This window comes from Coregonus clupeaformis, chromosome 34, assembly GCF_020615455.1.
Source record: "Coregonus clupeaformis isolate EN_2021a chromosome 34, ASM2061545v1, whole genome shotgun sequence".
NCBI lineage: Eukaryota > Metazoa > Chordata > Actinopteri > Salmoniformes > Salmonidae > Coregonus > Coregonus clupeaformis.
This window is the reverse complement of record NC_059225.1, coordinates 24,849,930-24,867,983: the sequence shown is the minus strand read 5'-3', so window position 1 is coordinate 24,867,983 and position 18,054 is coordinate 24,849,930.

Genomic DNA, 18,054 nt, shown 5'->3' with positions numbered 1-18,054 from the left:
AATGTTATTTGTCACATGTGCCGAATACAACAGGTGTAGACCGTACAGTGAAATGCTTACTTACAAGCCCTTAACCAACAATGCAGTTTTAAGAAAATGATATGCTGGTGTTGTTGAATAGTTCACTGCCTGTAAATATACTGTATCAGCCAGAACAACTTTAACATCTTCACCCAGCTCTCCTACAAAATGTGAAGAACATATTGGTCTTGTGCGTCAGTGATTCGTCCATTATTATCAGTTTTTTTGACCAGACTACACCTCTGTTCTTTGTATATGTGTTATTTAATGTGCGCATTTTGGGATTGTCAACTTTTTCAAGAGGAATGTTGGTGCTTGCAAAAGCCATATCCTCAGCATTTATGTTTTTGGATATATTTCTATATCAATGAAAATGGCTACTTTGTTCAGAAATAGGCTAGATGATTATTATTCCCATATAATGTTGATAACAGAAAATTAATAAGTGAAATATTTATGTTGATAATGTCCTTAAGATAGGCTAATATGGTGCATTAGGTTAAAGCGTAGGCTGCTGATGAGAATAATTGTCGGCAAACATTTATTTTGAAGTCAATCCACATGGTTGGGAATTTATTTTGGACTAATTGGATAATTATGTTCGATGATCACGGTACACACAGGTGACAAAGAATTTACACATGGTGTGACAAGGTGTTATATTGGCCTCTTGAAGTCGGATGATCAAATGGAGGGTAAAAGAAAAACTACTCATATGGCCTTATTTTTAGGCCTAGTTTTGCCCTATTACAGTGGCCTGAAACTTGTGGTTTCATCAGGCTACATCAGGTAGGTTGCAAAATTCTGATAACTTTCCTAAAATGTCCAGGTTTTCTAGAAATCCCGGTTCGGAGGTTTCTGGAAACGGTAGGGACTAAGCAGGAAGGTTTCTGGAAACAGGAGGGAATAAGCAGGAAATCCGGAATCCTTCAAACAGGATTTCTGGGAAAAGTTACCGGAATTTTGCAACCCACCTGCAAGTCACATTATGCTGGTTTGCAAAGTGATGTGTAATTCCTATTGGAATCCAGCCAGAGTAAAGCTGGCCATACATTATACAATTTTAAACAGCGATTTTGCCACGATTTGGGATCCACAACACATTTCTGGGTACGCAGGTAAATCCTAAAGTCGTAAGCTCCAAACAAGACATCATAAGTCACGTAATGTGAGTGGTGAAAGAAGTGCGATTATGACTATTGCGCTCTCCTGATCCACATCTTAGGTCCCGAATATTTTTCTGACATGCCATACATTTTCAGTTGTATCTTGTGTCTAGCGGGGTGCTACGATGCGACTTGTAACTTTTCTACAGCTACAGAGCAGGAGGCGGGCCACAACACATCTGGAAATCGCAGGACAAGGAGGGGTCGCAATGTGAACAAACTGATGTAATGTGAGCACACCGGTCGCAGACTTCAGGATGACAAGATTATGCAGACATGATGTGAGTGCTCCAACAATGTAACAATTTTTATTGTCGTCTAATGCCTAGCTTTAGGATAGCCAACAGTTGGAATTTTTATTCACCCGCAACCTGCATTCAGAATGACTGTCAGGGTTAGGAACATTAATTAAGTAGACTAGCTACACCATTTAAAGTGGAACAACCATTACAGTAACAAATCTTATTTACCGTATTTTCCGCACTATAAGGCGCACCGGAGTATAACCCGCAGCAGCTAAATTGAATGATGTGTACATATATAAGCCGCACTGGACTATAAGCCGCAGGTGTTTTAATGTTTAATTACCATATGTAAGGGTTCGTGCACAGAGGGGATTGTCGGGAAAGAGATGGCTGCTTGAAAACTTCCTTTGCACAAACTGTCTCGCTCTCGTAATGTCTGTCTGTCTTGCTCTCGTTCTGTCTCTCGTTCTGTCTCTCGTACCACTCTCGGTTCCACTTTTACTTTTGCGCGCTACCTGTCTCACTCTTTTCCGGCCTCCAGCTTTTCCTGCTGGAGCCCGCCGCTTAAAGGTGGGGGGCGCGGACCGGTCATAGAGCCCATAGAGTTAAAGTTGGTGGACTGTAAACTGTAAAATCCATAGATTTAGGAGGTCTTCTAGTGGCCGTTAGCTGTAAAAATCCATAGATTAGCCGCACAGTTATATAAGCCGCAGGGTCGAAAAATGGGAAAAAAGGCGCAGCTTATAGTCCGAAAATTACGGTACTGATTGGATTAGTTTAGAAAAATGCATGTTATTTATCTTTGTGTAGCATATTTCATAAATCAATCAATCATTCAGTAGAGCATGATGGGAAATAGGATAATGATAGTGTAGATTTTTTACGGTACCAAAAAGTCTTACTGTCATCTTTTTTTATGTTGTTTTACAGTTGTTGTTTTTTACAGATAACTGACTGGCAGTAAGTTATTGTAAATAAAAAACTTTTACGGTGCCAATGCCGTTACTGTAAACCATTAATGGTACCATTACTGGTACTGTAATATACTGTAAAGCAGCATTTGCCAAACTCGGTCCTGGGGACCGCAAGGGGTGCATGTTTTGGTTTTTGCCTTAGCACTACACAGCTGATTAAAATAATGAACTCTTCATCAAGCTTGGATTATTTGAATCAGCTGTGTAGTGCTAGGGCAAAAACCAAAACGTGCACCCCTTCGGGTCCCCTGGAACGAGTTTGGGAAACACTGTTGTAAGGGGTGGGGGAGGGGAGAGTTGTTTAAATTCAGTCTAAGTGAAATTGCAATTTGCCTAGTTTCCACAAGGGGCCTGCGTTTTACATGTAGCTCCTATTTTGTCTGTGCATTATTTACTTTTAACAATGGACAACTTTTTTTTGTTTGATGTGTCTTTCTGATTGTATATTTATTAAGCTGGCTCTATTACCATGTTAATAACACAGTAATAACTGTGTTACCATAGTAGTTATATTCGTTTTACTATGTAATTACATGGTAATAGGGTTGTTGCAGAATCAGTTATTACACATTTGGAAAAAGGAATGTGTAATTACACATTCACTTGCTGAAGGTTATTCCACGTGTAACTATTGATGTCATTACATATTTTCTTGTTCCACTATGTAACTATTGTTTTGTAATTACACATTTGAAAGTCACCTGTGTTTTTTTTTCAAGAAATTGTAAGCTTAAAATGATATCAAACTGTTACTCTTTTTCAGTGATGAAGACATGGATGTCTCATGGTACGGTGGGGTATACAAAATGGGTCAACTTTGAGCACCTCTATTTCCTGAATGTTTCGACATTCAAGTCCAAAGTGTTCATTTCTGACCACTTCTACCATGGGCAATGGGGGTTTTGTTCAAATCAGAAGGGGTGCGGTCAAAAAGTGATTGAAATCAAATGACACGACCCACATAGCAATAAGGCCTGCTATTTATTGACTACAGAACAGCGTTCAACACCATAGTGCCCTCAAAACTCATCACTAAGGTAACAACACATCTGCCACGCTGAACTTCAACACGGGGGCCCCTCAGGGGTGCGTGCTCAGTCCCCTCCTGTACTCCCTATTCACCCATGACTGCATGGCCAGGCACGACTCCAACACAATCATTAAGTTTGCAGACGACACAACAGTGGTAGGCCTGATCACCGACAACGATGAGACAGCCTATAGGGAGGAGGTCAGAGACCAGGCAGTGTGGTGCCAGGATAACAACCTCTCCCTCAACGTGATTAAGACAAAGGAGATGATTATGGACTACAGGAGCAAAAAGAGGACTCTGCACGCCCCCATTCTCATCGACGGGGCTGTAGTGGAACAGGTTGAGAGCTTCATGTTCCTTGGTGCCCACATCACAGACAAACTTCCATGGTCCAAACACACCAAGACAGTCGTGAAGAGGGCACGACAAAGCCTATTCCCCCTCAGGAGACTGAAAAGATTTGGCATGGGTCCTCAAATCCTAAAAAAGTTATACAGCTGCACCATCGAGAGCATCCTGACCGGTTGCATTTCCGCCTCCAACCGCAAAGCACTACAGAGGGTAATGCGTATGGCCCAGTACATCACTGGGGCCAAGCTTCCTACCATCCAGGACCTCTATACCAGGCGGTGTCAGAGGAAGGCCCTAAAAATTGTCAAAGACTCCAGCCACCCTAGTCATAGACTGTTCTCTCTGCTACCGCACGGCAAGCGGTACCGAGTGCCAAGTCTAGGTCCAAAAGGCTTCTTAACAGCTTCTACCCCCAAGCCATAAGACTCCTGAACAGTTAATCATGGCTACCCGGACTATTTGCCCCCACCCCCTCTTTTACGCTGCTGCTACTCTATGCATAGTCACTTTAACTCTACCCACATGTACATAATACCTCAATTACCTCGACTAACCGGTGCCCCCGCACATTGACTCTGTACCGGTACCCCATGTACTGTATACAGCCTCCCTACTGTTATTTTATTTTACTGCTGCTCTTTAATTATTTTTAATTTTTTACTGATCTATTTTTTACTTAACACTTATTTTTTCTTAAACTGCATTGTTGGTTAAGGGCTTGTAAGTAAGCATTTCACTGTAAGGTCTACACCTGTTGTATTCGGCGCGTGTGGCAAATGCATTTTGATTTGATTTGATTTAACAACCTAAAGTACCCAACCAGCACAGAAATGAAGCTATCTCTTCCAGCTAGGTCCAAGTTCTTCTTTGTTGATGAATTATTTTGTTAGTTTACCATTTTGTTTGGGAAAATACTTATTCAGTTGATTTGCAGTTGAGGAAACCTGAGTCTTGTCTAGAGTGATGTTTGATGGCTACAGGATGGCCTTTCTGAGGGCAGTCCGAAATAATCCAAAATTCATGTGACAGTTTCTGATGTATAAATTGTATTTGTTGTGTATCTATATTTTGATTATATCAGCAGACAGCCAAGTATTTTTCACAGAGAACTAAGATAAACATAATTGTGTTGAAATATACATTAACTGCATTGGAATACATTTGGAGTCTGCCTCTGTAACAAGCACACATGTGGAGGAGGTGAGCGCTCGTTATGGTAAAATATTTCTAATGGGCGAGCCTTTGATAAAGAAACTAGGCTTTAGCAGGGAAGCTAATGAGACTGCAGGATCTGAGGAGGCAAGGCTGCACTGGACTGCTTTTCAAGGTTGGTGTGGTGGGTGTGGGCTTGTTTTTCTCTATCACTCTCTCTCTCTTTCTCCCTTCATACACATTCACACACAGGGCTAAATTAAACTGAGCGTTAAAGAGATCTGCATTTGCAGTATCCGTCACCCAGAGAATGGATGCCGATCAAGCTGCTTTTGATCAGACGTCCCTTGCTGTTTTGTGTGGCCGACCACGTCCTTTGTTGACCCATAGCCTAACCAGGGAAAGCTTTTTCATCTGTGTCCACACAGTAACTTGAAGTGAGTTGCGGAGGACTTTCTGCACCGCAGAGGGCCGTAATGCTAATTAAGGGGGATGGAAGATCAAGATAGGGAGAAAAAAAGACGCTAATGTACTCTATACAGTGGGGAGAAGTATTTGATACACTGCCGATTTTGCAGGTTTTCCTACTTACAAAGCATGTAGAGGTCTGTAATTTTTATCATAGGTACACTTCAACTGTGAGAGACGGAATCTAAAACCAAAATCCAGAAAATCACATTGTATGATTTCTAAGTAATTCATTTGCATTTTATTGCATGACATAAGTATTTGATCACCTACCAACCAGTAAGAATTCCAGCTCTCACAGACCTGTTAGTTTTTCTTTAAGAAGCCCTCCTGTTCTCCACTCATTACCTGTATTAACTGCACCTGTTTGAACTCGTTACCTGTATAAAAGACACCTGTCCACACACTCAATCAAACAGACTCCAACCTCTCCACAATGGCCAAGACCAGAGAGCTGTGTAAGGACATCATGGATACAATTGTAGACCTGCACAAGGCTGGGATGGGCTACAGGACAATAGGCAAGCAGCTTGGTGAGAAGGCAACAACTGTTGGCGCAATTATTAGAAAATGGAAGAAGTTCAAGTTGACGGTCAATCACCCTCGGTCTGGGGCTCCATGCAAGATCTCACCTCGTGGGGCATCAATGATCATGAGGAAGGTGAGGGATCAGCCCAGAACTACACGGCAGGACCAGGTCAATGACCTGAAGAGAGCTGGGACCACAGTCTCAAAGAAAACCATTAGTAACACACTACGCCGTCATGGATTAAAATCCTGCAGCGCACGCAAGGTTCCCCTGCTCAAGCCAGCGTATGTCCAGGCCCGTCTGAAGTTTGCCAATGACCATCTGGATGATCCAGAGGAGGAATGGGAGAAGGTCATGTGGTCTGATGAGACAAAAATAGAGCTTTTTGGTCTAAACTCCACTCGCCGTGTTTGGAGGAAGAAGAAGGATGAGTACAACCCCAAGAACACCATCCCAACTGTGAAGCATAGAGGTGGAAACATCATTCTTTGGGGATGCTTTTCTGCAAAGGGGACAGGACGACTGCACCGTATTGAGGGGAGGATGGATGGTGCCATGTATCGCGAGATCTTGGCCAACAACCTCCTTCCCTCAGTAAGAGCATTGAAAATGGGTCGTGGCTGGGTCTTCCAGCATGACAACGACCCGAAACACACAGCCAGGGCAACTAAGGAGTGGCTCCGTAAGAAGCATCTCAAGGTCCTGGAGTGGCCTAGCCAGTCTCCAGACCTGAACCCAATAGAAAATCTTTGGAGGGAGCTGAAAGTCCGTATTGCCCAGCGACAGCCCCGAAACATGAAGGATCTGGAGAAGGTCTGTATGGAGTAGTGGTCCAAAATCCCTGCTGCAGTGTGTGCAAACCTGGTCAAGACCTACAGGAAACGTATGATCTCTGTAATTGCAAACAAAGGTTTCTTTACCAAATATTAAGTTCTGCTTTTCTGATGTATCAAATACTTGTCATGCAATAAAATGCAAATTAATTACTTAAAAATCATACAATGTGATTTTCCGCATTTTTGTTTTAGATTCCATCTCTCACAGTTGAAGTGTACCTATGATAAAAATTACAGACCTCTACATGCTTTGTAAGTATGAAAACCTGCAAAATCGGCAGTGTATCAAATACTTGTTCTCCCCACTGTAGCAACGACTTTGAAACTGAACGTTTTCTATGCTAGCATTGACAGAAGTCTGATACTGCAGCTTGTAATGTACTCCGTGATAGTGTTTTTAATTAGGTTCTTATTGTTGCATTTGTGCCATAAATTAATGCTACAAAAGTTATTTTAGGAAAATAGAAACATAGACAAAGTCAGTTGTCAACCGAAGATGTCACACTTCAACCATTGTAGTAGTTCTGTTGAGGGGATTTACTGTAGAGCAGCATTATCCAAACACATTGAAAATAGCTGCAATAATACATAAACTGTCTAAATGATGTAAACTACTCTAATCCTACATTGCATAGCATATTCTGGAACATACCATTCATGCAAAGCAGATGACAATTTATTTATTCAGGTATATGAATAAGTAATGAAGGCCTGTGGTCATTAAAAAGACCACCAGATTGGGTTTGAGTGACATTCATTTGATATCCCAGTCAATAATTGTACAATATTGATTTAGTATTAGCATCCCTTTTCACCTCAACCCTTTCATGTGCTAAGCCCTTGCATCGGTTGACAGCAGTGTGATGGGATTAATTTAAGTACAATGGTTTACCACAATTGTAATGGATTGTAATGAAATAAATAAGGTAATTTGTCCATGTTTTCCCCATACTTAATCAGACCTGGGCAGAAAATAGTTGTATTTTGTAGTTTATTTGATATTAACTTATTTTCAGATACTCGAGGTAGTCAAATGTAGAGGCTGCCAAATATTTTACGAAGAACCAAAAGCTAGAACAGTTTAATTAGTCAAAATATATTATCATTAGCACATGGTTTAGAGGGCTTTCAGATATGAATCTTAACAGCCTTAGAATGAAATGTAAAAATGCTAAACATGAACATTTATCAATTGAGATAATGGAAAGTAATACAAATATAAACCAAACAGATTTTGTTTTATTGTTTAACATTTATTTTTCAGAATTTTGTTACATCATGCATTACATTACCCTTTACATCATTGTCAGAGCCTATGGTTCTTTAACGGTCATTTTAGATATTGGTTAATCATTTAAAATGGCAATTGCATTTGATGAACATCAGGGTCTCAAATGCTTTGTCACTCATTGAGCAATGGTCAGGCCTGAACGTTCTTTCAGCGATGCTGAAACAAACATACAGTGCTATGAACAATTATTTGCCCCCTTTCTATTTTTCTCTACTTTTGCAAATTTGTGAAACTGAATGTTATCAGATCTTCAACCAAAACCTAATATTAGATAAAGGGAACATAAGTAAACAAATAACACAACAATTACATATTTATTTCATAAACAAAGTTATGCAACACCCAATTCCCCTGTGTGAAAAAGTAACTGCCCCCTTACACTCAATAACTGGTTGTGCCACCTTTAGCTGCAATGACTCCAACCAAATGCTTCCTGTAGTTGTTGATCAGTCTCTCACATCGCTGTGGAGGAATTTTGGCCCACTCTTCCATGCAGAACTGCTTTAACTCAGTGACGTGTGGGTTTTCAAGCATGAACTGCTCGTTTCAAGTCCTGCCACAACATCTCAATTGGGATTAGGTCTGGACATTGACTAGGCCATTCCAAAACTTCAAATGTGTTGCTTTTTAGCAATTTTCATGTAGACTTGATTGTGTGTTTTGGATCATTGTCTTGCTGCATGACCCAGCTGCGCTTCAGCTTCAGCTCACAGACGGATGGTCTGACATTCTCCTGTAGAATTATCTGATACAGAGCAGAATTCATGGTTCCTTCTATTAAGGTAAGTCGTCCAGGTCCTGAGGCAGCAAAGCATCCCCAAACCATCACACCACCACCACAATGCTTGACCTTTGGTATGATGTTCTTACTGTGGAATGCAGACACATTTTATTTGTCACATGCACCGAATACAACAGGTGTAGACCTTACCGTGAAATGCTTACTTACAAGCCCTTAACCAACAATGCAGTTTTAAGAAAATACAGTTAAGAAAATATTAACTAAATAAACTAAAGTAAAAAAATACACAGTGGGTACCGGTACCGAGTCAATGTGCGGGGGTACAGGTTAGTCTAGGTAATTTGTACATGTAGGTCGGTTTAAACTAACTATGCATAGACGATAAACAGCGAGTAGCAGCAGTGTAAAAACAAATGGGGGGTCAATGTAAGTTGTCCGGGTGGCCATTTGATTAATTGTTCAGCAGTCTTATGGCTTGGGTGTAAAAGCTGTTAAGGAGCCTTTTGGACCTAGACTTGGCGCTCCGGTACAGCTTACCGTGCGGTAGCAGAGAGAACAGTCTATGACTTGGGTGACTGGTGTCACGAGTTGCTAAGCCAGAACCCAGAAGCAGACCAGGACAAGGTAAGTTGAAAACGAAGGTGAGTGTTTATTACAAATTCAAGAGTGATGCTGAATAATCCAGGGAACAGAGCGGGCGGCGTTGATTAGTTGTTGGGGGTGCAGTGGTTGATCCCATCCTGGGTCGGCAGCCGCCGACCACCAGGCAGAGGTTGGATGAAGGTTCCGGACGGGTGACTGCAGATGGAACAAAACGGGGGTAAGTAAGCAACAAACCAACAAGGTGCAAAAACAACAAAACTAACGCTAGGCTCTAAGACTGATACTCTGGTAAACCTACTGTTCATGGCTAACGATCCGGCAGGGAATGGATGTTAGGCCAGAGCCTAAGAAGGGTGATGATCAGGACCAGGTGTGCAGATTGCTGATGGGATGCAGGTGCGGAAATCAAGAGAGCTCCCCGGAGCGTTCCCGAACCCTCGGGAAACTGGAGATCACGAACAGAAAAACTAGTCACCAGACAGGACCCGACTCAGACTGCCGGGATCGTTACAGTACCCCCCTCCGACGAACGCCACCGGGCGGACTCCCCGGAGCGCCAGGATGGAGGCGGTAGAAGTCACTGATGAGGTCAGCATCTAGGACCTGTCGCCGCGGAATCCAACTCCTCTCTTCAGGACCATACCCCTCCCAGTCCACGAGATACTGGAAACCCCGGCCCCGCCGTCTGGAATCCATGATGCGACGCACCGTGTAGGCAGGACCACCTCCGATCATCCGAGGAGGAGGAGGAGGAGGCGGAGGAGGCAACAGAGGACTGAGGAAAACAGGCTTGAGGCAGGAGACATGAAAGGTGGGATGGACTCTGAGCGTCCTCGGGAGTTTGAGTCGAACTGCCACCGGATTGATCACCTTCTCCACCACAAACGGACCAATGAACTTCGGTAACAACTTCCTAGACTCAGTCCGTAACGGAAGATCCCGTGTGGCCAACCAGACCCTATCTCCGATGGAATAGGTGGGAGCGGGGATCCGGCGACGATTCGCCTGGAGCTGATACCGGTCCGAAACTCTAAGGAGTGCCTTTCTGGCCCGATGCCAGGTCCGGTGGCAACGACGAATATGGGCCTGAACAGAAGGCACTGAGAGCTCCTTCTCCTGAGAAGGGAACAGGGGAGGTTGGTAGCCATACAGGCACTGGAAGGGAGACATCCCAGTGGCAGATGTAGGGGAGAGTATTGTGGGCATACTCAACCCAAGGCAACTGAGAGACCCAGGAGGTGGGGTTGGAAGAGACCAGGCAGCGTAGCGTGGATTCCATCTTCTGGTTGGCTCTCTCCGCCTGACCATTGGATTGGGGGTGAAAACCAGATGTGAGACTGACTGTAGCTCCAATGGCCAAACAGAAGGACTTCCAGACAGCAGAGGTAAACTGAGGGCCACGGTCGGAAACGATATCACTGGGCAAACCGTGGACCCTGAAAACCTCCCTAACCAGGATCTCGGACGTCTCCGAGGCAGAGGGAAGCTTGGCAATTGGCACAAAGTGGGCGAACTTGCTGAATCTGTCCACGATAGTCAGAACGACCGTGTTCCCCTCAGAAGCGGGCAACCCAGTGACGAAGTCCAGGGGCCAGATGCGACCATGGTCGCCGGGGAATAGGAAGGGGGTGAAGTAGTCCAGAGCTGGGCCGATTGGTACTCTTATTCTGCGCACACACTGGACAGGCAGCAACAAAACCCCGAGTATCCTCGGCCATGGCAGGCCACCAAAAACGTCTGCGAAGAAACGCCATTGTCCGAGCCACGCCAGGGTGACAAGCCATCTTGCTGGCGTGGGACCATTTGAGGACAGCAGGACGAACCGACTCAGGCACAAACAACCGACCGGGTGGACCGTTACCGGGACCGGGCTGAGTCCGAAGGGCCGCCAGCACCTCCTCCTCAATCTTCCACATAACTGCTCCCACGACGCAGTTCCGGGGGAGAATTGTCTCGGTCTTGGACCCACTCTCCTCCGTCTTGGAGAACATCCGGGACAAGGCGTCCGCCTTGCCGTTCTTAGATCCAGGTCGGAACGTCAGGGAAAACTTGAATCGTCCGAAAAACAACGCCCACCTGGCCTGACGGGAGTTGAGACGTTTAGCCGATTGCACGTAAGCAAGATTCTTGTGGTCAGTCCAGACAATAAACGGTTGCTCCGCCCCCTCCAACCAGTGGCGCCACTCCTCCAAGGCAAGTTTCACCGCGAGAAGCTCCCGGTTACCCACATCGTAATTCCTCTCCGCAGGCGAAAGGCGACGAGAGTAGTAGGCGCAGGGATGGAGTTTACTGTCCGTGGAGCATCGCTGCGACAGGATGGCGCCAACTCCCACATCAGACGCGTCCACTTCAACGACGAACTGACGGGCCGTGTCCGGTTGAGAGAGAATCGGTGCGTTGGTGAATCGCCTCTTCAAATCCAGAAACGCTCGATCCGCCTCCGGATTCCACTTGAAGGTCCTGATACTGGAAGTCAAGGCAGTTAACGGAGCGGCCACACGGCTGTAATCCCGGATGAATCTGCGGTAGAAATTCGCAAACCCCAAAAATCTCTGGAGCTGCAATCTCGTACCGGGCTGGGCCCATTCCAGAACCGCTCTAACCTTCTCCTGGTCCATCCTAATCTCTCCCCTGGAGATGATGTACCCGAGAAAGGATGTCGTGTGGGCGTGAAACTCGCACTTCTCGGCCTTCACGAACAGGCGATTCTCCAACAATCGCTGCAGAACCTGCCGGACATGCTGGACGTGGTCGGAAGGTTCCTTCGAGAAGATCAGAATGTCATCCAGGTAAACAAACACAAAGAGACCGATCATATCTCTCAGGACGTCGTTCACCATACTCTGGAATACCGCTGGAGCATTGGTCAGTCCAAACGGCATCACCTGATACTCGAAGTGACCCATCGGGTGTATTGAAACCCGTCAACCACTCGTCCCCCTCTCTGATCCGGACCATGTGATACGCATTGCGTAGGTCTAGCTTGGTGAACACCGTAGCACCCTGTAAGGAGTCGAAGGCAGAACTCATCAAGGGCAGGGGATACTTGTTCTTGACCGTGATGTCATTCAACCCCCCGATAATCAATACACGGTCGAAGAGAGCCATCCTTCTTACCCACAAAGAAGAATCCTGCCCCCAGGGGTGATGACGAGGGACGAACGAGACCAGCAGCTAGGGACTCCTTGATGTAGGTCTCCAAAGCCTCACGTTCAGGTCGGGAGATACTGTATAACCTTCCCCTTGGGGTAGACAGCTCCAGGGAACAGGTTGATGGCACAATCATATGGTCGGTGGGGAGGGGAGTGACAGAGCCTTCTGCTTACTGAACACTTCCCCCAAATCGTGATATGTCTCGGGAACCAGGGACAAATCTGGGGGTTTAGCCTCAATCACCTGACTGGGAACCGAATGGGGGCAGGCAGTCTTGAGACAGTTAGCATGACAATCAAGGCTCCAACTCGTTACCTTGCCCGTCACCCAATCGAACGTGGGATTGTGTTCCTTCAGCCAGGGGTATCCAAGGACCAGAGGAACATGGGAAGACGGCAGAATGAAGAATGAAATCATCTCAGAATGATTCCCCGACAACCGCATCTTAACCGGTTCAGTCCTCATCGTGATACGTGCCAGACTACTGCCGTTCAGAGTGGTCGCTTCAATGGCTTCCGGCAATTGCTCCTTGGAAAGCCCCAGCTGTTCCACCAACTCGGCATCAAGAAAGCTTCCATCGGCACCTGAATCGATAAAAGCGTTAATCGCTAAGCTCTGATTCCTGTTCACAAGGGTAGCCGGGAAACGGGGTCTGACAGAGGTACTGAGAGGTTGAAACTGGCTCGCTAAAAGTCCTCCCAACTTTAGCGAGCCGGGCAGTTTGACGACCGCCGGGAACAAGTGGAGATGTAATGTCCCGAGCTACCACAGTAGAGGCGGCAGTTGGTCTTACGTCTATGTTGACGCTCCTCCTTGGTTAACCCGTGCCGCCCCACTTGCATGGGTTCAGAATCGGGAGAGAGGACCTCTCCACTAATCCTTTGTGGTGGAGAATGATCGACGTGTTCTGGTCCACCACCCGACCCGACTGGGAACTGAGAAGCTGATCGATTGGACGGACCCCATTGCTTCTCCCTCCTTCGCTCTCGGACTCGATTATCCACCCGAATAGACAAGGCTACCAAGCTGTCCAGGTCACTAGGCTCGGATAGGAGATCAACTCATCCTTGAGCTGCTCCGACAGACCCTGGTAAAAGGCCGCTTGCAGAGACTCCTCGTTCCACCCACTCTCCACAGCCAACGTCTTGAACTCGATCACGAAGTCGGCCACGCTGCGAGTTCCTTGGTGAAGCGAAAACAGGCGCCTAGCTGCGTCCCTCCCTCGGACGGAATGGTCGAAGAGCTTCCTCATCTCGGCCGTGAACCCCTGGTATGAAGCCATGCAGGGGTCTTGTCGTTCCCAAACGGCTGAAGCCCACTCCAGCGCTCGACCACGCAGCAACGCAATCACAAAGGCTATCCTAGCCTTGTCTGTGGCATAAGAGTAGGGCTGTAGATCGAACACTAATCCACACTGCATAAGGAAGGAACGGCATCTTCCCAGCTCCCCCTCATATTTATCCGGCGTCGGAACCTTGGGCTCACGGAAGGACACAGCTCCAGAAGCGGCAGGAGAGATGGGTGAAACCGGTAGTGGATCCTCCACCGGAAACTTGCGTTGGTTCTGGACCTCCGTCAGACCGGTAGAAAGGTTCCGAACTGACAACGCGATCTCCTGTAGTACCGTGCTATGATGGCCCAACATCTTCTCCTGATGGGTAATGGCATGGCGAACAGAGTCCAGGTCCGCTGGGTTCATTACTGGCCGGATCGTTCTGTCACGAGTTGCTAAGCCAGAACCCAGAAGCAGACCAGGACAAGGTAAGTTGAAAACGAAGGTGAGTGTTTATTACAAATTCAAGAGTGATGCTGAATAATCCAGGGAACAGAGCGGGCGGCGTTGATTAGTTGTTGGGGGTGCAGTGGTTGATCCCATCCTGGGTCGGCAGCCGCCGACCACCAGGCAGAGGTTGGATAAGGTTCCGGACGGGTGACTGCAGATGGAACAAAACGGGGGTAAGTAAGCAACAAACCAACAAGGTGCAAAAACAACAAAACTAACGCTAGGCTCTAAGACTGATACTCTGGTAAACCTACTGTTCATGGCTAACGATCCGGCAGGGAATGGATGTTAGGCCAGAGCCTAAGAAGGGTGATGATCAGGACCAGGTGTGCAGATTGCTGATGGGATGCAGGTGCGGAAATCAAGAGAGCTCCCGGAGCGTTCCCGAACCCTCGGGAAACTGGAGATCACGAACAGAAAAACTAGTCACCAGACAGGACCCGACTCAGACTGCCGGGATCGTTACAACTGGAGTCTTTGACAATTTTTAGGGCCTCCTCTGACACCACCTAGTACATAGGTCCTGGATGGCAGGAAGCTTGGCCCCAAGGATGTACTGTGCTGTACGCACTGTCCTCTGTAGTGCCTTACGGTCGGATACCAAGCAGTTGCCATACCAGGCGGTGATATTCTGACCTCCTCCCTATAGGCTGTCTCATCGTTGTCGGTGATCAGGCCTACCACCGTTATGTCGTCAGCAAACTTAATGATGGTGTTGGAGTCGTGCTTGGTCACGCAGTCATGGGTGAACATGGAGTACAGGAAGGGACTAAGCACGCACCCCTGAGGGGCCCTTGTGTTGATGTGTTGTTGCCTACACTTAACATCTGGGGATGGCCCGTCAGGAAGTCCAGGATCCAGTTGCAGAGGGAGGTGTTTAGTCCCAGGGTCCTTAGCTTAGTGATGAGCTTTGAGGGCACTATGGTGTTGAACGCTGAGCTGTAGTCAATGAACAGCATTCTCACATAGGGGTTCCTTTTGTCCAGGTGGGAAAGGGCAGTGTGGAGTGTGGTTGAGATTGCATCATCTGTGGATCTGTTGGGGCGGTATGCAAATTGGTGTGTTGTCTAGGGTTTCTGGGATGATGGTGTTGATTTGAGCCATGAAAAGCCTTTCAAAGCACTTCATGGCTACAGTCTTGAGTGCTACTGGGCGGTAGTCATTTAGGCAGGTTACATTCGCTTTCTTGGGCACAGGGACTATGGTGGTCTGCTTGAAACATGTAGGTATTACAGACTCGGTCAGGGAGAGGTTGAACATGTCAGTGAAGACGCTTGCCAGTTGGTCCACGCATGCTCTGAGTACACGTCCTGGTAATCCGTCTTGCCCCGTGGCCTTGTGAATGATTAAACAGCATGATCATTACGCAGGTGCACCTTGTGCTGGGGACAATGAAAGACAACTCTAAAATGCTCAAGTTTTGAGGGAGAGTGTAATTGGAACGTTGACTGCAGGAATGTTAATTTCTATACCATAAGTCACCTCCAATGTTGTTTTCGAGAATTTGGCAGTACATCCAACCAGCCCCACATCCGCAGACCATGTGTAACCACGCCAACCCAGGACCTCCACATCCGGCTTCTTTATCTGCAGGAACGTCTGAGATCAGCCACCCGGACAGCTGATGAAACTGAGCAGTATTTTTGTCTGTAATAAAGCCCTTTTGTGTTGAAAAAATTAATTCTGATTGGCAGGTCCTTGCTCCCCAGTGGTTGGGCATATTCTCTCCCAGGACCACCCATGGCTGCGCCCCTGCCCAGTCATTTGAAATCCAATAATTAGGGCCTAATGAATTTTTTTCAATTGATTGATTTCCTTATATGAACTGTAACTCAGTAAAATAATTGAAATTGTTGCTTTTATGACTGATAGGGTTACAAACTATTTCAAAATGTCTACCTGCAGTAGAGCATACTGGGAAATATGATAATTATAATGATTATGGTAAAAATTTGCCTAATAAGCCTAACTTCGTGAAAACTTTTCTGAGACACATATTTTGATAACTTAGGGGAAACATTTTGCCGCATCCATTTCGCATTAGCCTCAAATGATCACCTTATTCAGATAAAGAATAAATGTACTTTGGTTCTTGTTTTGTATTCCTCTGTTCTGGCTGGCTAAGGCTCACTCAAAGCTGTCAGTTGTTACTTCCGTTTTTAAAGCTTGAGGGCCAGGGTGTGGGATTGCAGCATAGATGCATGAATACTTCAGATTCGCAATGTGATTGGTCAATATTTTTAACACATTTAGGTGGTATCGTATGTTTTACAGCTTTTACACATTAATTGCAGGAATTAATGTGCTGTAAAATGTACACAAATCATGTTGTACCAACACTGTGATTTTGTTAAAAGTAACACGTGTCATCCATCCCTAACTAGACACACAGATGTGTTAAAAAATAACAGTGTATTGGACCAGCACAGGGTAGTCTAAAGAGCCATGTATTTATCCAACTGCTTGAGTTGTGTCAACATATAGGAACAGCCTAGGATAATCTAATGAGCCAAGCATTACTCAAACCTTCTGAGTGTGCTGAGGGAGCAGAGAAGTTGGGAGCAGTTGGTGTGCTTGTGTGAAAAGGGTGGGAGAGAGTGGATGAGTGCTGGTGGTGGGGGTCATTTTTGACTGTTGCACACCTTGGCACACAACTGGCTTGTCTTCAGATCAGAGCTTTGCCATGAACCGGAGGTTGGCACTGAATCCAAGTGGCCGGGGGAGATAAGGCAACCACTGGGACATTACAGATTCAGGCATTAGCCGAGTGGAGACTTGATGGACAGCAGGGCAAGCTGAGGGCTTTGATAATTCCTCCTGATTTTTCCTATGGCCATTCAAGGAAGTGTCCACATCTCATCTGTTAGGTAGCTTTGTGGCCAAGAGGGACTCCAGAATAGCCCCTCAATGCCTGACACAACTGCTGTCTTCACCCACCCTGGCAGTCCTATGGACACATACAGTATGCAGGGTAGTCCCTGCTGAAAAAAACAGTATAGACCAGCATAGGCTGGTGACCAGCCTTCATCATGTTTTTGCTGGTGACCAGCCTTCATAGTGTTTTCGCTGGTGAGCAGCCTTCGTTGTGTTTTCACTGGTGACCAGCCGATGTGTGTTTTTGCTGGTCGCCAGCGTACCAACATATGCTGGTCACCTGCAAAACCAGCAGCAAGTCACGTTATTGTGGCTTGCGAAGTGATGTGTAATTCCTATTTGAATCCAGCCTGAGTGGGAATATCCAATTGGAATTTTATTTACCCCAAATCAGCATTCGGAGCTCCAAGGCCTGCGTCGAAATCGCTAAATAGTTTACTTCAATGCAGTGTGTCGATGCTTGTATCACTTTATCAGTAGCACGCGATCAATGACGTCGGAAGCTTTGTTTTGTCGAACAACCATGTGATTGGTTTGGTATTGGTTTAGTAGAAGAAAAAAAGACTACCCTGCAATCGCGCTACGGTGTGTGTGACGTCATCTAGAATAATTTGGCTGTTGTAAATTATTTTGACCAGCAGGTGCCACTAGTGTACAACGTGTTGATCAAAGCCTAACGTAATGAACCTATTTTCAACACAATTGTCTGGAAATGCTCAATGATTCAGGAAGATAGCTTCCCCATCACTACTAAAATGGTTGTTCCAGTATAGATGGTTTAGGTAGTGTAATTTATTCATCTTTCTAATCCTGGTAGTCATTCTGAATGCAAA